The sequence below is a fragment of the Phyllobates terribilis genome, unplaced genomic scaffold (genome assembly GCF_046119375.1).
Source record: "Phyllobates terribilis strain yellow unplaced genomic scaffold, ASM4611937v1 Scaffold_3__8_contigs__length_932513732, whole genome shotgun sequence".
In the NCBI taxonomy this organism is placed as follows: domain Eukaryota; kingdom Metazoa; phylum Chordata; class Amphibia; order Anura; family Dendrobatidae; genus Phyllobates; species Phyllobates terribilis.
This window is the reverse complement of record NW_027362763.1, coordinates 83,787,548-83,810,265: the sequence shown is the minus strand read 5'-3', so window position 1 is coordinate 83,810,265 and position 22,718 is coordinate 83,787,548. Positions and strand designations below refer to the sequence as shown.

Sequence of the window (22,718 nt, the reverse complement as noted above, 5' to 3'; positions counted from 1 at the left end):
TATATAACCAACAAATAAAGTAGCACTCTGTAGCGCTATAGTATGCAAACATACTATTGTTATAGTTACAGTGGTGGCCAAAAGTATTGGCACCCCTGCAATTCTGTCAGATAATACTCAGTTTCTTCCTGAAAATGATTGCAATCACAAATTCTTTGGTCTTATTATCTTCATTTAATTTGCTTGCAAGGAAAAAACACAAAAGAGAATGAAGCAAAAATCAAATCATTGATCATTTCACACAAAACTCCAAAAATGGGCCGGACAAAAGTATTGGCACCCTCAGCCTAATACTTGGTTGCACAACCTTTAGCCAAAATAACTGCGAACAACCGCTTCCGGTAACCATCAAGGAGTTTCTTACAATGCTCTGCTGGAATTGTAGACCATTCTTCTTTGGCAAACTGCTCCAGGTCCCTGATATTTGAAGGGTGCCTTCTCCAAACTGCCATTTTGAGATCTCTCCACAGGTGTTCTATGGGATTCAGGTCTGGACTCATTGCTGGCCACCTTAGAAGTCTCCAGTGCTTTCTCTCAAACCATTTTATAGCGCTTTTGGAAGTGTGTTTTGGGTCATTGTCCTGCTGGAAGACCCATGACCTCTGAGGGAGACCCAGCTTTCTCACACTGGGCCCTACATTATGCTGCAAAATTTGTTGGTAGTCTTCAGACTTCATTATGCCATGCACACGGTCAAGCAGTCCAGTGCCAAAGGCAGCAAAGCAACCCCAAAACATCAGGGAACCTCCACCATGTTTGACTGTAGGGACCGTGTTCTTTTCTTTGAATGCCTCTTTTTTTTCCTGTACACTCTATGTTGATGCTTTTTCCCAAAAAGCTCGACTTTTGTCTCATCTGACCAGAGAACATTCTTCCAAAACGTTTTAGGCTTTCTCAGGTAAGTTTTGGCAAACTCCAGCCTGGCTTTTTTATGTCTCGGGGTAAGAAGTGGGGTCTTCCTGGGTATCCTACCATACAGTCCCTTTTCATTCAGACGCCGACGGATAGTACGGGTTGACACTGTTGTACCCTTGGACTGCAGGGAAGCTTGAACTTGTTTGGATGTTAGTAGAGGTTCTTTATCCACCATCCGCACAATCTTGCGTTGAAATCTCTCGTCAATTTTTCTTTTCCGTCCACATCTAGGGAGGTTAGCCACAGTGCCATGGGCTTTAAACTTCTTGATGACACTGCGCACGGAAGACACAGGAACATTCAGGTCTTTGGAGATGGACTTGTAGCCTTGAGATTGCTCATGCTTCCTCACAATTTGGTTTCTCAAGTCCTCAGACAGTTCTTTGGTCTTCTTTCTTTTCTCCATGCTCAATATGGTACACACAAGGACACAGGACAGAGGTTGAGTCAACTTTAATCCATGTTAACTGGCTGCAAGTGTGATTTAGTTATTGCCAACACCTGTTAGGTGCCACAGGTAAGTTACAGGTGCTGTTAATTACACGAATTAGAGAAGCATCACATGATTTTTCAAACAGTGCCAATACTTTTGTCCACCCCCTTTTCTAGGTTTGGTGTGGAATTATATCCAATTTAGCTTTAGGACAATTCTTTTTGTTTTTTTTCATTGAAGACAAATTAAATGAAGATAATAATACCAAAGAGTTTGTGATTGCAATCATTTTCAGGAAGAAACTGAGTATCATCCGACAGAATTGCAGGGGTGCCAATACTTTTGGCCACCACTGTACTATTGTTATACTTTAGGAGGGCTAAATCTGCACCTTGCTGGTGATCCACTGACCAGCCCACCCGAGGCGTCCACAGGGAATCTGCCAGGTAGGAAGATTACCAGTCCAGGTCCTGTTCTAATAGATAGTTTTGTGGATTTGGGGTAACTGAGTGATATGGACACATTATTATAGGGGCACGAGACACCCAGGTAAAATCCATGTATGTCATGTAGGACGGCCCTGGTGGTACAGAAAAGTAAAAAAAACTGATGACTTTTTTTTTTAGAGGCATTTGTATACTTTACCTTCTATTACTATTTATTCTATTTTCACTCATTTATATAACCTGATCATTTCCCTGACAGGTCGGTGAGTTGTTTATTGTTTAGCAATAATGTATCACCCACAACTATAAATGATAAAGAATAACATTCCATTATTATCATTTACAGCAGAAGATAATTTATACCATATATAACATGTATATAATATCTACCAAAGCGAAAAAACGACTATTTACAAACATGGAGAAAACTGATTTTTCTATCTTTTCCAACACAGATTTATATAGATTTATATTCTATTAATCAGATGGGATATTTCTATTCCACATTCTCTGCCTCATTCACCAGTTGGCAGCAAACATGGCGGCCTGGCTGCTCTGATGTCACAATGCTCAGGATTAGGGGGTCACTCAGTTATGATGTCATAATGACATCATGGAATGTCCTGAGGGTATATAATCTCTGAGCACTGTGACATCAGCGCCATTTCTTGAGTTGATGCTTTTGCTGAGACTTCACTTTGGTTGTGGAAGAGCGAACTAGTTTGTGTTACACATCTGGTGATTACTTCCATTTCTTCTTCTTGATCTTTGATCAGAGCACAATAACACCGGTGCCACTGGAGAGCTTAGTTCTCCAATATTCTATCAGCCAGCTCCAGGTACCTAAGTCATGAGCGCCCGGGAGCTGCGCCAGCTGATTGCTGACAATGAGGCATGGCTGCGCCGACCAGAAAATCAAGGTAAGGGAAATATTTGGGGGAGATCCACAATATTCCCACACTATAGGGCTTTCCTGGGAGGAGATATCCCTGGGGTATGAGGGGACACATTTCAGGACAGACAGTGCAGGTTAACTAAGGCCAAAATAAAGTCAATTTTTTCTAGGGTTCCCCTCTCCCTAAACACCACAGCAGTAGAAGGACCCATCACTATAGCCAAAAAGTGTTTACTAAAATTGGAAATAATTCAGATAAATTCTTATTTGTTTATAGGTCAGGCCATAATTGTCCATGGACGGAGGAGGTCTCCTCCAAGAGATCAGGAAAGACCTTCTACCAGTGATGGAAGGAGGTCTTCTCCAAGAGATCAGGAAAGACCTTCTACCAGTGATGGACGTCAGAGAGACAGCAATGCTGTCACTGAGAGGAGAGGGAGACGGGCCAGAGATCCTCCACGGCGTAGAGGACAGGAAGAGAGCAGGGATAGAAGCCGCTCTCCTCTAAGACCAGCCCCTGCAGAGCCCTCCGGAGAGAGCAGCAGGGATGGCGGCCGTCCCCTCCCACCCATTCAACTGGAGGAAGTGGGTGTGATGACACCACCACTGCCACAGGTGGAGCCACCTGCACAAAACCTACCTGTGCAGGAGAGACCTTCTACCAGTGATGGACGGTCTCCTCCAAGAGACGAGGAAAGACCTTCTACCAGTGATGGACGTCAGAGCGACAGCAATGCTGTGGAGCCACCTGCACAAAATCTACCTGTGCGGCAGAGGCGGCAGCATTGGGTTCGCAGGAGAGCACTGCTAATTGCAAATCTCCCAACAAGGGATGTAACCGCACAGGAGGAGGCCGAGTCATGTATCATCTGTATTACCGAATATGAGATCGGAGAGCAGGTCACGGTCCTTCCATGTGACCACACCTTCCATCAGGGATGTATTACTAGATGGCTCCGCTCCAAACCTCTGTGCCCCCTGTGCCGTAACCACTGCTTCCATTGAAGCACCATGTTCATGGTGCAGACAGTGGTGGAGAACATACTGACCCCAGCCCAGGTAAGGGAGCAATGCATACATTAACACTACATTCATTACAAGACTGTAAAAAATATCACCTGTAACTTCCTGCTGTTCTGATCTCTCTTTAGTTTACCATCAGCTTTGGTCAACATCTTACCAAGCATGAAGGGCCATGAACACCCCAAAAACACCCGATGGTAAGTCACCTCTCATTCCCGCTGCCCCATGATATCTAGATCACATGTGACATATAAGTAATTGTTCTTTTCTCCTTTTCATAGAAGGATGATCCAAGTCTGGAGAACATTGAGGAATTAGATCAGAATGACTTGTCCTTCATGTAAGTAGATATTAGAATTTGCTTTTTTATATTTTCCAGCTGATTATTAACTTTTTACTGGGAATCTATTGATGAGATGTAATAATTTGGCGTCTTCTCTTTACAGAAATCTGCAGAAGTTACAGATCATTTCCATAATGATCCACAGATCCCTCATCTGCTTCATAGAGACCCTGATTTCATCATGTGCAGAGATGCTGATAACAGCTGCAGCCCCAGACTGTGATATCCTCATATATTCCATTATTTGTCCAAATGTTCCTAAAAATAAATAATATTTACCATCTCTATGTCTGGTTGTGACTTCACTATATAGAATGTTGTTACGTAACATTAGCAGCACATAATGATAAGTGAGGGAGGGATTTACCATTAGTTGGTATAGGGGTAGTGGCAACAGATAAAGGGGATGTCCAGCTCTTTTATATTGATGACTTACCCTTAGGATAGGCGACCAATATCAGATTAATGGGGACGCGACCCCCGGCACGCGCGATCAGCTGTTCTTGGTGCCGGTTGGATGTGATTATTTGCAGACTGGAACAGCACAGCGCCAACAACTGCATAGTGGCTACAGCGGGGTACTGCAGATCATATGAATAGGGTCAGGTGTGCAGTACCCGGAATCGGCCACTATATAGCTGGCAGAGCAGTACAGCATGGGCTCTGGCACCGCGTCCCACATTGCTTTAAACTGCTCGCGATACTCATCTCTCCACGTTCCTCCGCAGCTCCGGTGTCTTCCGACTCTGTGACATCTCAGGGAAGAGGGCGCGATCACTACAGCGCCCCCTCTGTGCTGGGCAGTCACAGTGCAGAGAGCCGGAACACGCTGTGGAGACAGGACCTGCGGCCAGCGGGGAACAAGGAGAGGGAAGTATTTGATTATTATTTTTTTTCTGTATGGAGCATTACATGGGGCCATACTGTATGGAGCATTATATGGGGCCATACTATATTGAGCATTATATGGGGCCATACTGTATGGAGCATTATATGGGGCCCATACTATATTGAGCATTATATGGGGCCATACTGTATGGAGCATTATATGGGGCCCATACTGTATGGAGCAATACATTGGATACGGAAAGTATTCAGACCCCTTTAAATGTTTCACTCTTTGTTTCATTGCAGCCATTTGGTAAACTCTAAAAAGTTCATTTTTTCCTCATTAAAGTACACTCTGCACCCCATCTTGACTGAAAAAAAACTGAAATGTAGAAATTTTTGCAAAATTATTAAAAAAGAAAAACTGAAATATCACATAACGCTATGCATATTTTATCAAACCCCTCCATGGAGCTGTAGCACTAAAGCACTAGGATAGCAGGTCGCAACTATGCAGTGTGTGGTCCTTAAATGAAGGTAAAATCATAATAGAAATATGGTATCACTTTTGGGATTCTGGGATCAACGAGCGATGAGTTATCCCAGAAGTTTTTAATAAAATGTGCAGGCTAGAGCCCAGTCCCTGTGACGTCATCCCAGGGGGGTCTCTCCCTTCAGCATAAAATAGTTGGCTGGGGGGTATAGATACTATAAGCAATGGGTCATATTCGATAACGTTCAAATCAAATCCACCTATATTGAATCGTCTCAGCGATCTTATAGTAAGTCTCTTCTTTAATCCTTATTATTTGGTGTAACTATTAATGTATTGAATTGTCTCCTTTTGTAAACATTTTTGTATAGTTTTCCTAAACACTGCCTCCCATTTGGATTAAATATAAAATCTAATCGTTCTGTTTCTTTTGTCCTGTAATCGTTCCCTTCCCAGAAGCCATACACTACCAGAATGCAGGCGTTTGGCCAGGCAAGGCCTTGTACTATATTTCAAACTCGGCTGGTGGTGGCAGCGAGTAATATTAATAATTGGGCTATTGTGAAGCTGGCAGTGACTGTACAGAGGGCATTAACATATATTCCATATGTTGGAATCCCTGATGAAATCCTGACACAGTCACAGCATGGTGAGATATAGAGTGATCTCTGTGGAATACATGACAATGGAGATGCCGGGGATTAAACCCACGGCCTCATACATGCAAAGCATGCGCTCTACCACTGAGCTACATCCCCTGCATGTGTGTTATGCTCATATGCAAAACCCTAAGGGTATGTTCACACTTATTTGAAAGCAGAAATTTCTGCAGCATTTCCACATCTCTTGGCAGGAAAAACGCAGCGGCAAAAACGTGCTTTTTTTCCTGCATTTTTCTAGCGTTTTTAGACAGCAATAAATGACATGGAGATAGATAATGGAGATAGATTGAGTAGATAGATAGACAGATATATTGACCAACAGACGTACAGAGAGACATTTAGACATAGGAACAGACATATAGACAAATAATTGCACAACCACCCAACATATAATAACTTTGCACCCTGTGGAGCTTATCAGGCAGCTTTTAATGATTAAATAAAAAAACAAACAAAAAAAAATGACGTGGTGTATCCCCCCATGTAACCAGCAAAGTTAATTAAAGCAGACAACTGAGAGCTGATATTATCAGGCTGGGAAGGTCCCTGGTGATTGTGCATAAACATACCAGCCCGCAGCACAGCCCTCCATGTGCTCGCCGAGGTAGTCTGACTGCCATTAGGTACCGAGATGAGATCCTCAGACCTCTTGTGAGACCATATGCTGGTGAGGTTGGCCCTGGGTTCCTCCTAATGCAGGACAATGCCAGACCTCATGTGGCTGGAGTGTGTCAGCAGTTCCTGCAAGATGAAGGCATTGAAGCTATGGACTGGCCGCCCGTTCCCCAGACCTGAATCCGATTGAGCACATCTGGGACATCATGTCTCGCTCCATCCACCAACGTCACGTTGCACCACAGACTGTCCAGGAGTTGGCGGATGCTTTAGTCCAGGTCTGGGAGGAGATCCCACAGGAGACCATCCGCAACCTCATCAGGAGCATGCCCAGGCGTTGTAGGGAGGTCATACAGGCACATGGAGGCCACACACAATACTCAGCCTCATCAGGAGCATGCCCAGGCGTTGTAGGGAGGTCATACAGGCACGTGGAGGCCACACACAATACTCAGCCTCATCAGGAGCATGCCCAGGCGTTGTAGGGAGGTCATACAGGCACATGGAGGCCACACACAATACTCAGCCTCATCAGGAGCATGCCCAGGCGTTGTAGGGAGGTCATACAGGCACGTGGAGGCCACACACAATACTCAGCCTCATCAGGAGCATGCCCAGGCGTTGTAGGGAGGTCATACAGGCACGTGGAGGTCACACACAATACTCAGCCTCATCAGGAGCATGCCCAGGCGTTGTAGGGAGGTCATACAGGCACGTGGAGGTCACACACAATACTGAGCCTCATTTTGACTTGTTTTAAGGACATTACATCAGAGTTGGATCAGCCTGTAGTGTGTTATTCCACTTTAATTTTGGGGGTGACTCCAAATCCAGGCCTCCATTGGTTAATAAATGTGATTTCAATTGATGATTTTTGTGTGATTTTGTTGTCAGCACATTCAACTTTGTACAGAACAAAGTATTCAATGAGAAGATTTCATTCATTCAGATCTAGGATGTGTTATTTGAGTGCTCCCTTTATTATTTTGAGCAGTGTAAATACAGTTATATAAAAAGTTTGGGCACCCCTATTAATCTTAAGCTTAATGTTTTTTAAAAATTGGTGTTTTTGCAACAGCTATTTCATTTTGATATATGTAATAACTGTTGGACACAGTAATGTTTCTGCCTTGAAATGAGGTTTATTGTACTAACAGAAAATGTGCAATCTGCATTCAAACAAACTTTGACAGGTGCATAAGTATGGGCACCTCACCAGAAAAGTGACATTAATATTTAGTAGATCCTCCTTTTGCAAAAATAACAGCCTCTAGTCGCTTCCTGTAGCTTTTAATGAGTTCCTGGATCCTGGATGAAGGTATTTTTGACCATTCCTCTTTACGAAACAATTCCAGTTCAGTTAAGTTTGATGGTCGCTGAGCATGGACAGCCCTCTTCAAATGATCCCACAGATGTTCAATGATATTCAGGTCTGGGGACTGGGATGGCCATTCCAGAACATTGTAATTGTTCCTCTGCATGAATGCCTGAGTAGATTTGGAGCGGTGTTTTGGATCATTGTCTTGCTGAAAGATCCATCCCCTGCGTAACTTCAACTTTATCACTGATTCTTGAACATTATTGTCAAGAATCTGCTGATACTGAGTGGAATCCATGCGTCCCTCAACTTTAACAAGATTCCTGGCGCCGGCATTGGCCACACAGCCCCAAAGCATGATGGAACCTCCACCAAATTTTACTGTGGGTAGCAAGTGTTTTTCTCGGAATGCTGTGTTTTTTTGCCGCCATGCATAATGCCTTTTTGTATGACCAAACAACTCAATCTTGGTTTCATCAGTCCACAGGACCTTCTTCCAAAAAAAAAATTGGCTTCTCCAATTGTGCTTTTGCATACCTCAGCCGACTCTGTTTGTGGCGTGCTTGCAGAAACGGCTTCTTTCGCATCACTCTCCCATACAGCTTCTCCTTGTGCAAAGTGCGTTGCATAGTTGACCGATGCACAGTGACACCATCTGCAGCAAGTTGATGCTGCAGCTCTCTGGAGGTGGTCTGAGGATTGTCCTTGACTGATCTCACCATTCTTCTTCTCTGCCTTTCTGATGTTTTTCTTGGCCTGCCACTTCTGGCCTTAACAATAACTGTCCCTGTGTTGTTCCATTTCCTTACTATGTTCCTCACAGTGGAAACTGACAGGTTAAATCTCTGAGACAGCTTTTTGTATCCTTCCCCTGAACAACTATGTTGAATAATCTTTGTTTTCAGATCATTTGACAGTTGTTTTGAGGAGCCCATGATGCCACTCTTCAGAGGAGATTCAAACAGGAGAACAACTTGTAAGTGGCCACTTTAAGTAGCTTTTCTCATGATTGCATACACCTGGCTATGAAGTTCAAAGCTCAATTAGGTTACAAAACCAAAAAAAGTGTTTTAGTACGTCAGTAAAAAGTAGGTAGGAGTATTTAAAACAAGAAAATGATAAGGGTGCCCATACTTATGCACCTGTCAAATTTTGTTTGAATGCAGATTGCACATTTTCTGTTAGTACAATAAACCTCATTTCAAGGCAGAAACATTACTGTGTCCAACAGTTATTACATATATCAAACTGAAATAGCTGTTGCAAAAACACCAATTTTTATAAAACATTAAGCTTAAGATTAATAGGGGTGCCCAAACTTTTTCATATAACTGTATAAGATGGATAGGTATACACACACAGAATATCAATGACATTTACATAATGGATGGTCGTGTGATGCAAAGAATAAAGAGAGAAACAATATAAAGACAAAAGAAAGTAAGTGGGATGTGTGCAAACAATGCTCCAGAGTGTAACAGTATACAGTATGGGGGTCTGACAGTATATGGAGGTCTGACAAAGGGAGAACTAAGTGCAAAATCAAATAACAAAGTTCCTGGAATATAATTGGAGAGATTTTACTAATTTATCACAAGACATGGATGCATGCGCTCTACCACTGAGATACATCCCTTGGATGGAGACTGATAGGAGGTCACATAAGTGATGGACGATCCATGACGCCGGCGCTGCGGTTATATTTCTCCTTATTCTCATGTGACCATTCTGATACATTTCTTCTCCCTCCTTGTATTTGCTCCTCTGTTTTTGGAACTCCCATAACAATAAATAAGAAAGCCGACACGTGCGCCACCGTCTCCCACCCACTCACTATGTGCATTATCTCTGTACTGTGACCTCACTATGTGCATTATCTATGTACTGTGACCTCACTATGTGCATTATTTATGTACTGTGACCTCACTATGTGCATTATCTCTGTACTGTGACCTCACTATGTGCATTATCTCTGTACTGTGACCTCACTATGTGCATTATTTATGTACTGTGACCTCACTATGTGCATTATCTCTGTACTGTGACCACACTATGTGCATTATCTATGTACTGTGAACTCACTATGTGTATTATCTCTGTACTGTGACATCACTATGTGTATTATCTCTGTACTGTGACCTCACTATGTGCATTATCTATGTACTGTGACCTCACTATCTGCATTATTTAGGTACTGTGACCTCACTATGTGCATTATCTCTGTACTGTGACCTCACTATGTACATTATCTATGTACTGTGACATCACTATGTGCATTATTTATGTACTGTGACCTCACTATGTGCATTATCTCTGTACTGTGACCACACTATGTGCATTATCTATGTACTGTGAACTCACTATGTGTATTATCTCTGTACTGTGACATCACTATGTGTATTATCTCTGTACTGTGACCTCACTATGTGCATTATCTATGTACTGTGACCTCACTATCTGCATTATTTAGGTACTGTGACCTCACTATGTGCATTATCTCTGTACTGTGACCTCACTATGTACATTATCTATGTACTGTGACATCACTATGTGCATTATCTATGTACTGTGACCTCACTATGTGTATTATCTCTCTACTGTGACCTCACTATGTGCATTATTTAGGTACTGTGACCTCACTATGTGCATTATCTCTGTACTGTGACCTCACTATGTACATTATCTATGTACTGTGACATCACTATGTGCATTATCTATGTACTGTGACCTCACTATGTGCATTATCTCTCTACTGTGACCTCACTATGTGCATTATCTATGTACTGTGACATCACTATGTGCATTATCTCTCTACTGTGACCTCACTATGTGTATTATCTCTGTAATGTGACATCACTATGTGGATTATCTCTGTACTGTGACATCACTATGTGCATTATCCCTGTATTGTGACCTCACTATGTGCATTATCTATGTACTGTGACATCACTATGTGCATTATTTCTGTACTGTGACCACACTATGTGCATTATCTATGTACTGTGACCTCACTATGTGTATTATCTATCTACTGTGACATCACTATGTGCATTATCTATGTACTCTGACCACACAATGTGCATTATCTATGTACTGTGACCTCACTATGTGCATTATCTCTGTACTGTGACCACACAATGTGCATTATCTATGTACTGTGACCTCACTATGTGCATTATCTCTGTACTGTGACTTCACTATGTGCATTATCTATGTACTGTGACATCACTATGTGCATTATCTCTGTACTGTGACATCACTGTGTTTATTATCTCTCTACTGTGACCTCACTATGTGCATTATCTCTGTAATGGGACATCACTGTGTTTATTAACTCTCTACTGTGACCTCACTAAGTGCATTATCTCTGTACTCTGACCTCACTATTTGCATTATCTCTATACTGTGACATCACTATGTGTATTATCTCTGTAATGTGACATCACTGTGTTTATTATCTCTCTACTGTGACCTCACTATGTGCATTATCTTTGTACTGTGACCTCACTATGTGCATTATCTATCTACTGTGACATCACTATGTGCATTATCTCTGTACTGTGACCACACTGTGCATTATCAATGTACTGTGACCTCACTATGTGCATTATCTATGTACTGTGACATCACTATGTGCATTATCTATGTACTGTGACATCACTATGTGTATTATCTCTGTAATGTGACATCACTGTGTTTATTATCTCTCTACTGTGACCTCACTATGTGCATTATCTCTGTACTGTGACTTCACTATGTGCATTTTCTATGTAGTGTGACCTCACTATGTGCATAATCTATGTACTGTGACCTCACTATGTGCATTATCTCGGTGCTGTGACACCACTATGTGTATTATCTCTGTAATATGACATCACTGTGTTTATTATCCCTGTACTGTGACATCACTATGTGTATTATCTCTGTACTGTGAAATCACTATGTGTATTATCCCTGTACTGTGACCTCACTATTTGCATTATCTCTGTAATGTGACATCACTGTGTTTATTATCTCTGTACTGTGACATCACTGTGCTTATTATCTCTACTGTGACATCAATATGTGTATTATCTCTGTAATGTGACTTCACTGTGTTTATTTTCTCTCAACTGTGACCTCACTATGTGCATTATCTATGTACTGTGACCTCACTATGTGCATTATCTATGTACTGTGACCTCACTATGTGTATTATCTCTGTAACGTAACATAACTATATTTATTATCTCTGTAATGCGACATCACTATGTGCATTATCTCTGTACTTTGACATCACTATGTGCATTATCTATGTACTGTGACATCACTATGTGCATTATCTATGTACTGTGACATCACTATGTGCATTATCTATGTACTGTGACATCACTATGTGTATTATCTCTGTAATGTGACATCACTGTGTTTATTATTTCTCTACTGTGACCTCACTATGTGCATTATCTATGTACTGTGACATCACTATGTGCATTATCTATGTACTGTGACCTCACTATGTGCATTATCTATGTATTGTGACCTCACTATGTGCATTATCTCTGTACTGTGACCTCACTATGTGCATTATCTATGTACTGTGACATCAATATGTGCATTATCTCTGTACTGTGACCTCACTATGTGCATTATCTATGTACTGTGACCTCACTATGTGTATTATCTCTGTACTGTGACCTCACTATGTGCATTATCTCTGTACTCTGACCTCACTATGTGCATTATCTATGTACTGTGACCTCACTATGTGTATTATCTCTGTAATGTGACATCACTGTGTTTATTATCTCTGTACTGTGACCTCACTATGTGGATTATCTCTCTAATGTGACACCACTGTATTTATTATCTCTCTACTGTGACCTCACTGTGTGCATTATCTATGTACTGTGACCTTACTATGTGCATTATCTATGTACTGTGACATCACTATGTGCATTATCTCTGTACTGTGACCACACTATGTGCATTATCTATGTACTGTGACCTCACTATGTATATTATCTATGTAATGTGACATCACTATGTGCATTATCTATGTACTGTGACATCATTATTCGCATTATCTCTGTACTGTGACCACACTATGTGCATTATCTATGTACTGTGACCTCACTATGTCCATTATCTTTGTACTGTTACCTCACTATGTGCATTATCTATATACTGTGACATCACTATGTGCATTATCTCTGTACTGTGACATCACTATGTGCATTATCTCTGTACTGTGACATCACTGTGTTTATTATCTCTCTACTGTGACCTCACTATGTGCATTATCTCTGTACTGTGACCTCACTATGTGCATTATCTATGTACTGTGACCTCACTATGTTTATTATCTCTGTAATGTGACATCACTGTGCTTATTATCTCTGTACTGTGACCTCACTATGTAGATTATCTCTGTAATGTGACATCACTGTGTTTATTATCTCTCTACTGTGACCTCACTATGTGAATTATCTTTGTACTGTGACCTCACTATGTGCATTATCTATGTACTGTGACATCACTGTTTGCATTATCTCTGTACTGCGATTTCACTATGTGCATTATCTATGTACTGTGACCTCACTATGTGCATTATCCCTGTGCTGTGACATCACTATGTGTATTATCTCTGTAATATGACATCACTGTGTTTATTATCCCTGTACTGTGACATCACTATGTGTATTATCTCTGTAATGTGACATCACTGTGTTTATTATCCCTGTACTGTGACATCACTATGTGTATTATCTCTGTAATGTGACTTCACTGTGTTTATTTTCTCACTACTGTGACCTCACTATGTGCATTATCTCTGTACTGTGACCTCACTATGTGCATTATCTCTGTACTGTGACCTCACTATGTGCATTATCTCTGTACTGTGACCTCACTATGTGCATTATCTCTATACTCTGACCTCACTATGTGCATTATCTCTATACTCTGACCTCACTATGTGCATTATCTATGTACTGTGACCTCACTATGTGTATGATCTCTGTAATGTGACATCACTGTGTTTATTATCTCTGTACTGTGACCTCACTATGTGCATTATCTCTGTAATGGAACATCACTGTGTTTATTATCTCTCTACTGTGATCTCACTATGTGCATTATCTATGTACTGTGACCTCACTATGTGCATTATCTCTGTACTCTGACCTCACTATGTGCATTATCTATGTACTGTGACATCACTATGTGCATTATCTATGTACTGTGACATCACTATATGTATTATCTCTGTAATGTGACATCACTATGTGTATTTTCTCTGTAACGTGACATCACTATGTCTATTATCTCTGTAATGTGACATCACTGTGTTTATTATCTCTGTACTGAAACCTCACTATGTGGATTATCTCTGTAATGAGACACCACTGTGTTTATTATTTCTCTACTGTGACCTCACTATGTGCATTATCTATGTAATGTGACCTCACTATGTGTATTATCTCTGTACTGTGACATCACTATGTGCATTATCCCTGTACTGTGACCTCACTATGTGCATTATCTATGTACTGTGACCTCACTATGTGTATTATCTATCTACTGTGACATCACTATGTGCATTATCTATGTACTCTGACCACACAATGTGCATTATCTATGTACTGTGACCTCACTATGTGCATTATCTCTGTACTGTGACCACACAATGTGCATTATCTATGTACTGTGACCTCACTATGTGCATTATCTCTGTACTGTGACTTCACTATGTGCATTATCTATGTACTGTGACATCACTATGTGCATTATCTCTGTACTGTGACATCACTGTGTTTATTATCTCTCTACTGTGACCTCACTATGTGCATTATCTCTGTAATGGGACATCACTGTGTTTATTAACTCTCTACTGTGATCTCACTATGTGCATTATCTATGTACTGTGACCTCACTAAGTGCATTATCTCTGTACTCTGACCTCACTATTTGCATTATCTCTATACTGTGACATCACTATGTGTATTATCTCTGTAATGTGACATCACTGTGTTTATTATCTCTCTACTGTGACCTCACTATGTGCATTATCTCTGTACTGTGACCTCACTATGTGCATTATCTATGTACTGTGACATCACTATGTGCATTATCTCTGTACTGTGACCACACTGTGCATTATCAATGTACTGTGACCTCACTATGTGCATTATCTATGTACTGTGACATCACTATGTGCTTTATCTATGTACTGTGACAACACTATGTGTATTATCTCTGTAATGTGACATCACTGTGTTTATTATCTCTCTACTGTGACCTCACTATGTGCATTATCTCTGTACTGTGACTTCACTATGTGCATTTTCTATGTAGTGTGACCTCACTATGTGCATAATCTATGTACTGTGACCTCACTATGTGCATTATCTCGGTGCTGTGACACCACTATGTGTATTATCTCTGTAATATGACATCACTGTGTTTATTATCCCTGTACTGTGACATCACTATGTGTATTATCTCTGTACTGTGAAATCACTATGTGTATTATCCCTGTACTGTGACCTCACTATTTGCATTATCTCTGTAATGTGACATCACTGTGTTTATTATCTCTGTACTGTGACATCACTGTGCTTATTATCTCTACTGTGACATCAATATGTGTATTATCTCTGTAATGTGACTTCACTGTGTTTATTTTCTCTCAACTGTGACCTCACTATGTGCATTATCTATGTACTGTGACCTCACTATGTGCATTATCTATGTACTGTGACCTCACTATGTGTATTATCTCTGTAACGTAACATAACTATATTTATTATCTCTGTAATGCGACATCACTATGTGCATTATCTCTGTACTTTGACATCACTATGTGCATTATCTATGTACTGTGACATCACTATGTGCATTATCTATGTACTGTGACATCACTATGTGCATTATCTATGTACTGTGACATCACTATGTGTATTATCTCTGTAATGTGACATCACTGTGTTTATTATTTCTCTACTGTGACCTCACTATGTGCATTATCTATGTACTGTGACATCACTATGTGCATTATCTATGTACTGTGACCTCACTATGTGCATTATCTATGTATTGTGACCTCACTATGTGCATTATCTCTGTACTGTGACCTCACTATGTGCATTATCTATGTACTGTGACATCAATATGTGCATTATCTCTGTACTGTGACCTCACTATGTGCATTATCTATGTACTGTGACCTCACTATGTGTATTATCTCTGTACTGTGACCTCACTATGTGCATTATCTCTGTACTCTGACCTCACTATGTGCATTATCTATGTACTGTGACCTCACTATGTGTATTATCTCTGTAATGTGACATCACTGTGTTTATTATCTCTGTACTGTGACCTCACTATGTGGATTATCTCTGTAATGTGACACCACTGTATTTATTATCTCTCTACTGTGACCTCACTGTGTGCATTATCTATGTACTGTGACCTTACTATGTGCATTATCTATGTACTGTGACATCACTATGTGCATTATCTCTGTACTGTGACCACACTATGTGCATTATCTATGTACTGTGACCTCACTATGTATATTATCTATGTAATGTGACATCACTATGTGCATTATCTATGTACTGTGACATCATTATTCGCATTATCTCTGTACTGTGACCACACTATGTGCATTATCTATGTACTGTGACCTCACTATGTCCATTATCTTTGTACTGTTACCTCACTATGTGCATTATCTATATACTGTGACATCACTATGTGCATTATCTCTGTACTGTGACATCACTATGTGCATTATCTCTGTACTGTGACATCACTGTGTTTATTATCTCTCTACTGTGACCTCACTATGTGCATTATCTCTGTACTGTGACCTCACTATGTGCATTATCAATGTACTGTGACCTCACTATGTTTATTATCTCTGTAATGTGACATCACTGTGCTTATTATCTCTGTACTGTGACCTCACTATGTAGATTATCTCTGTAATGTGACATCACTGTGTTTATTATCTCTCTACTGTGACCTCACTATGTGAATTATCTCTGTACTGTGACCTCACTATGTGCATTATCTATGTACTGTGACATCACTGTTTGCATTATCTCTGTACTGCGATTTCACTATGTGCATTATCTATGTACTGTGACCTCACTATGTGCATTATCTATGTACTGTGACCTCACTATGTGCATTATCCCTGTGCTGTGACATCACTATGTGTATTATCTCTGTAATATGACATCACTGTGTTTATTATCCCTGTACTGTGACATCACTATGTGTATTATCTCTGTAATGTGACATCACTGTGTTTATTATCCCTGTACTGTGACATCACTATGTGTATTATCTCTGTAATGTGACTTCACTGTGTTTATTTTCTCACTACTGTGACCTCACTATGTGCATTATCTCTGTACTGTGACCTCACTATGTGCATTATCTCTGTACTGTGACCTCACTATGTGCATTATCTCTGTACTGTGACCTCACTATGTGCATTATCTCTATACTCTGACCTCACTATGTGCATTATCTCTATACTCTGACCTCACTATGTGCATTATCTATGTACTGTGACCTCACTATGTGTATGATCTCTGTAATGTGACATCACTGTGTTTATTATCTCTGTACTGTGACCTCACTATGTGCATTATCTCTGTAATGGAACATCACTGTGTTTATTATCTCTCTACTGTGATCTCACTATGTGCATTATCTATGTACTGTGACCTCACTATGTGCATTATCTCTGTACTCTGACCTCACTATGTGCATTATCTATGTACTGTGACATCACTATGTGCATTATCTATGTACTGTGACATCACTATATGTATTATCTCTGTAATGTGACATCACTATGTGTATTTTCTCTGTAACGTGACATCACTGTGTTTATTATCTCTGTACTGTGACATCACTATGTCTATTATCTCTGTAATGTGACATCACTGTGTTTATTATCTCTGTACTGAAACCTCACTATGTGGATTATCTCTGTAATGAGACACCACTGTGTTTATTATTTCTCTACTGTGACCTCGCTATGTGCATTATCTATGTAATGTGACCTCACTATGTGTATTATCTCTGTACTGTGACATCACTATGTGCATTATCCCTGTACTGTGACCTCACTATGTGCATTATCTATGTACTGTGACATCACTATGTGCATTATTTCTGTACTGTGACCACACTATGTGCATTATCTATGTACTGTGACCTCACTATGTGTATTATCTATCTACTGTGACATCACTATGTGCATTATCTATGTACTCTGACATGACTATGTGCATTATCTATGTACTGTGACCTCACTATGTGCATTATCTCTGTACTGTGACTTCACTATGTGCATTATCTATGTACTGTGACATCACTATGTGCATTATCTCTGTAGTGTGACATCACTGTGTTTATTATGTCTCTACTGTGACCTCACTATGTGCATTATCTCTGTAATGGGACATCACTGTGTTTATTAACTCTCTACTGTGATCTCACTATGTGCATTATCTATGTACTGTGACCTCACTATGTGCATTATCTCTGTAATGTGACATCACTGTGTTTATTATCTCTGTACTGTGACCTCACTATGTGTATTATCTCTGTAATGTGACATCACTGTGCTTATTATCTCTGTACTGTGACCTCACTATGTGGATTATCTCTGTAATGTGACATCACTCTGTTTATTATCTCTCTACTGTGACCTCACTATGTGCATTATCTCTGTACTGTGACCTCACTATGTGCATTATCTATGTACTGTGACATCACTATGTGCATTATCTCTGTACTGTGACCACACTGTGCATTATCAATGTACTGTGACCTCACTATGTGCATTATCTATGTACTGTGACATCACTATGTGTATTATCTATGTACTGTGACATCACTATGTGTATTATCTATGTACTGTGACATCACTATGTGTATTATCTCTGTAATGTGACATCACTGTGTTTATTATCTCTCTACTGTGACCTCACTATGTGTATTATCTCTTTACTGTGACTTCACTATGTGCATTTTCTATGTAGTGTGACCTCACTATGTGCATAATCTATGTACTGTGACCTCACTATGTGCATTATCTCTGTGCTGTGACACCACTATGTGTATTATCTCTGTAATATGACATCACTGTGTTTATTATCCCTGTACTGTGACATCACTATGTGTATTATCTCTGTACTGTGACATCACTATGTGTATTATCCCTGTACTGTGACCTCACTATTTGCATTATCTCTATACTGTGACATCACTATGTGTATTATCTCTGTAATGTGACATCACTGTGTTTATTATCTCTGTACTGTGACATCACTGTGCTTATTATCTCTGTAATGTGACTTCACTGTGTTTATTTTCTCTCAACTGTGACCTCACTATGTGCATTATCTCTGCACTGTGACCTCACTATGTGCATTATCTCTGTACTGTGACCTCACTATGTGCATTATCTCTGCACTGTGACCTCACTATGTGCATTATCTATGTACTGTGACCTCACTATGTGCATTATCTATGTCCTGTGACCTCACTATGTGCATTATCTCTGTACTGTGACATCACTATATGTATTATCTCTGTACTGTGACATCACTGTATTTATTATCTCTGTAATGTGACATCACTATGTGCATTATCTCTGTACTGTGACATCACTATGTGCATTATCTCTGTACTGTGACATCACTATGTGCATTATCTATGTACTGTGACATCACTATGTGCATTATCTATGTACTGTGACATCACTATGTGCATTATCTATGCACTGTGACATCACTATGTGTATTATCTATGCACTGTGACATCACTATGTGTATTATCTCTGTAATGTGACATCACTGTGTTTATTATTTCTCTACTGTGACCTCACTATGTGCATTATCTCTGTACTGTGACATCACTATGTGCATTATCTATGTACTGTGACCTCACTATGTGCATTATCTATGTATTGTGACCTCACTATGTGCATTATCTCTGTACTGTGCCTCACTATGTGCATTATCTCTGTACTGTGACATCACTATGTGCATTATCTATGTACTGTGACATCAATATGTGCATTATCTCTGTACTGTGACCTCACTATGTGCATTATCTATGTACTGTGACCTCACTATGTGTATTATCTCTGTAATGGGACATCACTGTGTTTATTATCTCTCTACTGTGACCTAACTATGTGCATTATCTATGTACTGTGACCTCACTATGTGCATTATCTCTGTACTGTGACCTCACTATGTGCATTATCTCTGTACTCTGACCTCACTATGTGCATTATCTCTGTACTGTGACCTCACTATGTGTATTATCTCTGTAATGTGACAACACTGTGTTTATTATCTCTGTACTGTGACCTCACTATGTGCATTATCTATGTACTGTGACCTTACTATGTGCATTATCTCTGTACTGTGACCTCACTATGTGCATTATCTATGTACTGTGACATCACTATGTGCATTATCTCTGTACTGTGACCACACTATGTGCATTATCTATGTACTGTGACCTCACTATGTGTATTATCTATGTAATGTGACATCACTATGTGCATTATCTATGTACTGTGACATCATTATTCGCATTATCTCTGTACTGTGACCACACTATGTGCATTATCTATGTACTGTGACCTCACTATGTCCATTATCTCTGTACTGTTACCTCACTATGTGCATTATCTATATACTGTGACATCACTATGTGCATTATCTCTGTACTGTGACATCACTATGTGCATTATCTCTGTACTGTGACATCACTGTGTTTATTATCTCTCTACTGTGACCTCACTATGTGCATTATCTCTGTAATGGGACATCACTGTGTTTATTATCTCTCTACTGTGTCCTCACTATGTACATTATCCATATACTGTGACCTCACTATGTGCATTATCTCTGTACTGTGACCTCACTATGTGCATTATCTATGTACTGTGACCTCACTATGTTTATTATCTCTGTAATGTGACATCACTTTGCTTAATATCTCTGTACTGTGACCTCACTATGTAGATTATCTCTGTAATGTGACATCACTGTGTTTATTATCTCTCTACTGTGACCTCACTATGTGAATTATCTATGTACTGTGACCTCACTATGTGCATTATCTATGTACTGTGACATCACTGTTTGAATTATCTCTGTACTGTGATTTCACTATGTGCATTATCTATGTACTGTGACCTCACTATGTGCATTATCTATGTACTGTGACCTCACTATGTGCATTATCCCTGTGCTGTGACATCAATATGTGTATTATCTCTGTAATATGACATCACTGTGTTTATTATCCCTGTACTGTGACATCACTATGTGAATTATCTCTGTAATGTGACATCACTGTGTTTATTATCTCTGTACTGTGACCTCACTATGTGCATTATCTCTGTACTGTGACCTCACTATGTGCATTATCTATGTACTGTGACGTCACTATGTGCATTATCTCTGTACTCTGACCTCACTATGTGCATTATCTCTCTACTGTGACCTCACTATGTGTATTATCTCTGTAATGTGACATCACTGTGTTTATTATCTCTGTACTGATACCTCACTATGAGGATTATCTCTGTAATGTGACACCACTGTGTTTATTATTTCTCTACTGTGACCTCACTATGTGCATTATCTCTGTACTGTGACCTCACTATGTGCATTATCTATGTAATGTGACCTCACTATGTGTATTATCTCTGTACTGTGACATCACTATGTGCATTATCCCTGTACTGTGACCTCACTATGTGCATTATCTATGTACTGTGACATCACTATGTGCATTATTTCTGTACTGTGACCACACTATGTGCATTATCTATGTACTGTGACCTCACTATGTGTATTATCTATCTACTGTGACATCACTATGTGCATTATCTATGTACTCTGACATGACTATGTGCATTATCTCTGTACTGTGACCACACTATGTGCATTTTCTATGTACTGTGACCTCACTATGTGCATTATCTCTGTACTGTGACTTCACTATGTGCATTATCTATGTACTGTGACATCACTATGTGCATTATCTCTGTACTGTGACATCACTGTGTTTATTATCTCTCTACTGTGACCTCACTATGTGCATTATCTCTGTAATGGGACATCACTGTGTTTATTAACTCTCTACTGTGATCTCACTATGTGCATTATCTATGTACTGTGACCTCACTATGTGCATTATCTCTGTACTGTGACCTTACTATGTGCATTATCTCTGTACTCTGACCTCACAATGTGCATTATCTATGTGCTGTGACCTCACTATGTGCATTATCTCTGTAATGTGACATCACTGTGCTTATTATCTCTGTACTGTGACCTCACTATGTGGATTATCTCTGTAATGTGACATCACTGTGTTTATTAACTCTCTACTGTGACCTCACTATGTGCATTATCTCTGTACTGTGACCTCAATATGTGCATTATCTATGTACTGTGACATCACTATGTGTATTATCTCTGTAATGTGACATCACTGTGTTTATTATCTCTCTACTGTGACCTCACTATGTGCATTATCTCTGTACTGTGACCTCAATATGTGCATTATCTCTGTACTGTGACCTCACTATGTGCATTATCTCTGTACTGTGACTTCACTATGTGCATTTTCTATGTAGTGTGACTTCACTATGTGCATAATCTATGTACTGTGACCTCACTATGTGCATTATCTCTGTGCTGTGACAC

General features: G+C 39.9%; 1 non-coding gene across 1 annotated transcript; it reads right to left on the bottom strand.

Annotated features, from left to right (window-relative positions):
- Positions 1-6,062: 6,062 nt before the first annotated feature.
- TRNAA-UGC (transfer RNA alanine (anticodon UGC)) lies at positions 6,063-6,134 on the bottom strand. The gene has a single exon. It is a non-coding gene; the product is annotated as a tRNA-Ala (tRNA).
- Between the last annotated feature and the right edge of the window lie 16,584 nt (positions 6,135-22,718).